The 5,583-nt window shown below is 36.6% G+C and overlaps 1 protein-coding gene across 1 annotated transcript in view; it reads left to right on the top strand.

Moving 5' to 3' along the window:
* The window catches only part of grid2 (glutamate receptor, ionotropic, delta 2), a gene marked incomplete in the record, with an annotated part of 448,996 nt that overhangs the window by 285,697 nt on the left and 157,716 nt on the right, over positions 1-5,583 (top strand).

Genomic DNA, 5,583 nt, shown 5'->3' with positions numbered 1-5,583 from the left:
ACATATTTGAGATAGATGAAAGGCTGTACTAACATTGTCAGAATTCACCCCTAAGTGCTTTGGAAAAACCCTCAATAATATTTCTGTGTTTTTTTTTTTCCAAGTGCTATTGCCTGTTGGGATTAAAAGAAGAGAAGAATCCTTGGCTCTGCACATCAATAAATATGGCAGACTTGTCAAGGAAATAAATGTGGATAAATCTGTGGAAAACAACCACTCTTTAACGGTTATTGGCTTCACACGCAGAGAATTACGCCTCTTAACCCTCTCCCATCTGCTAATTGAAATAGATGGCGCATTGTTATGTTCATTTATATGTAGTTCTAGGGACTTTATCACTCACTCAAAATAGAAAATGTATGTAGTCTGCACTTTTCAGACTTAATGTCTTTGTACACTTCATTTGATTGATGACAAWGTCAAGGAGCTCACAAAGAAGTCTTTTTATACATGACTGGCTGCTCCAGCTGTCAGATCAGCTGTGCTTTTCACCCTGTCAGGCTTCTGGTGTAGTCTGCCACTCTTCAAGCTTTGTAATAGCAACCAGGTCTTTGCTTAGATTCCTGAAAACCTGATACATTTGTCTGCAGCCTACTGCATCTTTGTGTGCAACATGTACACTGGGAAAGTACCAGTTATACATCAAAACAAATGACGTGTTTTGGCTTTCTTTTTAATGTTAGACAACATCAAAAAGGACAAACTGGATGATGATCAGTGTATATGTAATAAAAGTGATTAAAGTTGAAACTCTGATCATGGCTATCTGAATAAAAATGGCATTTTTCTTCCATTCAGTGTTTAAAGGCCAACACACAAAGTTCACTTCAAATCCACTTATTTTTAAACTTTTAGGCAAAATTATTGTGCAATTTGTGCCTCACAATCTGTGTTGGGTATCAGTCTCAACAACTACCACACCAAATTTCAGGACATTGTATTTAAATTTGACTGGGTCATAGCTGTTTTTTTTTTTTTTTTTTTTTTTTTTTGTTATTTGTCTGTTTAATATGCATTATTTAAGACTGGTTGACGGTTGTGGCTATCTTGAAACAAACTCATAAAACGAATCCGTTGAAGTTGGCATTCGATGATTTTTTTTTCTGCAAGTTTTATTCAAATCAGTGTAGAGGTTAATGAGATATTTTGGTAACAGACAGAAGTGCGCACAAGCACACAGACGTGGGCAACAACAAAATTGTCTGGTTTTGTCTTTTAAGAATTACAATAAACATTGTTAAAGAAAAACAATCTATATTTATGAGTTATTTGTGAATGATTGGTACATAAAAATTTATGAAGCACAAACTTCAACTCATTATTCTCTGATTCTATTCCCACTTGTCATCTTTTTTGTTAAATTTAAATTTTGTTGCCTAATTTACTCCAAGGTTAGAATAAGTAATGGCTGACCTACTTTCTTTATTTAAATCTCCGTGTCCTAACTSTACTTAAAAAATACTGATGCCGAAAATTTAATCAAAATCTTCATGCATGCATTTAAAATATTAAGACWGATTTTTTTGTTGCAATTGTTTTGGGTTTTAAAACAGTATTTTAAATGCTATAACGGTGGTTAGAGTATTTTGCCTATTAATGTCTCTCTGCATTATTTCTTTGGAGAGTGATTTCCATGAGTAAAAGTGCTCTCCATCCCTATGGATTATTATGCATGAGAGGATACTGTATGGTTGTCATAACTCAGCTCTATCTACAGCCAACAGTCAGACTGCACCACAGAGGAGGAGTTCACAGCTTATAATTGATCATCCTTCTGTCACCCATCATTTTCTGCTCTTCTTAGGATCGGTTGATGAGYAATATGTGGACATGTAGTGATAAAAGATGCTTACAGCTTCTSTTGTTCCCTGTTATCTCTAGTTTGAAAAATAATTCTGAAATTACCCTTGCTCGATCCAAATCTCTTTATGGACTGGACATTTTCTGTTTTGTCATCATTGATAATATTCACTGTTGCTGTTTGCCATTGGGAATTTGCATTGACTTCCATTCAGRTTCCGGTCATTTTAATAGCCTGAACCTTTACCCTAAATTCACACATTTGCAAATTACAGCCTTATTCTTAGCTTGTTTATCTTCTTTTTGTATATATGTGTTTTTCTTTTGCTCACCATTTCCTARATCCTTTAGCTGCAGCAGCATCTGCTTGCATTTTTCTCCCTAACTTATAGAAACTTGCAAAAATCACACACATTTCCCCTAAAGGTTTTATGATAATATCTTAAGGGACAAGTCAGAAACTGTGACTAGTCTCTCAAGTGGTATATTCTTAATTTTAACCCCCAAAATGCAGTTCCAAGTTATGTGATTATAGGAAAAAAAATTGTACAGGTCCTCTGGACGGGTTCTTCTTTAATGACCAGAGGACCTATACAATTTTTTTTCCTTTGATTTTTTACCTGGATTACTGAGATGCATCAGGACGTCATGTGATTATATTGTGCTGAAATCCTAGGACTGTATTGAGAACTGATGAGGGCTYCATACTTCTGCATCAGTGCATGCTGGTTTTCTGTGAAACATTCACAAAAGCAGAATTTATCTCATTCCCTTACTGCAGCCCTCTTAAATACACCAGTGCCTGTGCAGCCCAAATGACAGCTGTGAAATAGTTCTATTACCCTCAAGACCCTTTGAAAAGCTACTTTTAGACCAAATATTTCTAAGGACTTTCTGAAGGTTARAGGAGGACACCGTACTTCTGAGGGCTTTCTCCACAGCTTTCATTTGTTCTCTGGGTGCTGAGATGTTACAACAGCCAACCAGCAGGTTGTAACACAGTCAAAAATCKTATTTTAAGTCTTTGTAATCATGTTAGGTTCTGTTCTTCTATCGGTTACATGTATTAGCTCTGATCAAATGGGCATTGCTCGAAAGAGTGAATCTTGTTCCACTCTGTACAACTCCAGTTGTCCTCACRAGTCCCATCTTCATTTTTTATCCAGTGTTTTTGTTTTATTGTTAATGAAAAGGTTAATAGCAACRAGAAAAAGCTTGGGTGCCATTGTGGGAATGTGCTCAAGGGGACAGAAAAGGGCAGGGGGAAATGAGTGAAAACTTGCTTCTTTTTTTAATGAGACCAAAACTGGCAGGTCTGGTGCTCTCACGAAGAACAAAGTGACAAAGGATGTGGGTCCTGACTGTTTGAGAAGAAGAGTTAGATGGGTAGAAACTGRTAAAGAATTTTAAGAAGCTGTTTTKATTCTCATTCACAACTAAGACAAAAAATATAGGGATTTATTGCCTTTAAGAGGAAAGCAGGTAGAACAAGTGATTTGGGGAATACATAAAATGGGACAAAGCAGAAGAGCGGAAAAAAAGTGGCCAAAAGAGGAAAAACGAGAGATATTTTGCTTCTGACCTTCATCTTCAAATAAAACACTACAGGAGAGGATTTGGTGCTTTCTTGCTTAAAGGCAAGGGGATGAATGTTAAACACTMTTAAAGCTGAAAAGTCCTGCACTACAGGAATTCCTGTTAATAATCTAAAAAAAGGAAAGTAAAAATTGCTGTTTATTATTTAAACTGCAGGACATCCTGGAGGTTGAGTTATTGTGCATTGAGGARGATTCCACTCAATCATCCAAGACACTGATGTTTTGATTGAATATTCAGCTTAAAACTTTGACTTTTAAGAGAAAATAAATATTAATGCTACCTTTGTTCAGGTGTTGATTTGGATTAAAGGACTGAGTAGATTATTTGAAATCAGGCAAATGTGACAGTAAGTGCAGAAAGTGAATAAAAGAGTTTCTACATCTGCTATTAAGGCACTCTGGCTCTTTTTTTTCAATAAATACGGCTATTCATTGAATGGTGTAATGCTGTATAATGAAATTAAATCAATTTAAATTTCTAATTTTGAATTTAACCTTTTTTTGTTTAATGCCACAGCAGACAAAGCCCATAAATTGTGGACCCGATGAATGGAATGAGACAAGTGAAACCTGAAATTTGAATGACTGATTTGATTATTCATGGTGAATGCCAACTCTGCAAAATATCTCACCCATCCTATGACTCCAGRGTGGTGGTGTTCTGCACATGAGCATGTGCTATTCAGAGTGCATCTACGTGTCACATTCACTTTGTTTAAGCTGTTAAAGGGCTAACAACTTTGAGGGCACTGAAAGTCATACTGGGTGATGACTGTCGAGTTCGCCCACAGGGAAATACAGACAAAGAGGCAAATGGAACATGACAGTGGAAGATGGGTGTTCTGAGGACAAAACTCGAAATGATAGTTTCTTGTTAAGTTTCTGTTTATGCGTGGAGGTCTTTTATGTTCCAGTGCTTCACGTGTGTTTGTTTCAGTTTTGATCCTTCGAGTGAAGCGTTCTGGATCGTTTTCTGCCTGTCGATTTTTCTTTGCATGCCCTTGACCGCTTGCCGTGAATCTTAATTCCTTTTTGGCTCACAAATCCAGTATTTCAGCATTTTCTCTCAGTCTTGCATCTTTTTTTRATGTGGGGAGCTTTTTCGTTAATTCCCCTTCAAGACTTTTATGAAGGCAACTCTTTGAGATTTGTATTTATTTTGTCTTAGTTTGAACCTTAAAAGGCAATAAATAGATTTGCTTAGACTGTTCAGAAGATCTGCATTGTACAAAGAGCTAGAGGAAAATATGTCAAAATGTGGAACCTTTTTACTAGGCACATGTTACTTTCTTCTTATTGTTTGCTTTAAGAAAATCAAATGTTTGACTGCAGAGGGAGTTCTGAATACTGGTTACAGAGGCACGTGATATGGATCATCTATTAGCGGTTTGTTTGCTGGAGAGTGTTTGTGCAAACAGATTAAAGGTTAATAGAGTAAAAGCTATAGATCAGCCTAATTAGTGCAGATCACACAGGCTATAGCAGTAATGCTTGTAAAAAATAACTATCATCATCATTGATCATTCCATGATGCCTCACGATTCTTAATGAATGTTAATTACTTTCACTGAAATTAGTCAATGAGGTGTGATACCTATAATATTACCCCTCACTAATACGAAGGGTCTGCAATGGTTTTTTTATGTAAAAGCAGGGTCTGCAATCCAAAACCCAATCAATCCTGTCAAGTGTGCTGCCATGTGCAAACAAAACAGCTTGATTGGAGGGTTTTAAAAAAAACATCTCATAAAGATACAAACACAGAGATCATTGCAGGAACAAGCATGCACACACAAGACACCCAAGCGCACACAAAAAAAATAAAATAAATAAATAAAACACAGAATTACTGGACACTTATACAAGAAAAGTAAAGACTGCTTTCCTTGGTGGCGGTGTTACCTCCACCAGGGACGATAAATGTCACTTCTCATCTCGTCATCACATGACCCTCTGCACAAAGGATGGATGGAAATCCATGAATGGAGAGCAGGAGGGAGGCATTGTGTCCAAGGGCTAAAATTAGCAATGATTCCTCCCCCAAGGTTTTGCAAGGACGTTCAGAGTACAGGCAAACATGTGTGTTCATTTGACAAATACATGCACTTACTTAGACATTTACTAGTGTCATTTCTTCCACTTTCTTTGTAAATGTGTGTATAACACACACACACACACACACACA

Source organism: Austrofundulus limnaeus, unplaced genomic scaffold (assembly GCF_001266775.1).
Source record: "Austrofundulus limnaeus strain Quisiro unplaced genomic scaffold, Austrofundulus_limnaeus-1.0 Scaffold14, whole genome shotgun sequence".
Classification (NCBI taxonomy): domain Eukaryota; kingdom Metazoa; phylum Chordata; class Actinopteri; order Cyprinodontiformes; family Rivulidae; genus Austrofundulus; species Austrofundulus limnaeus.
Note: the sequence above shows the minus strand (reverse complement) of the source record. Positions and strands in the feature narration are given on the sequence as shown.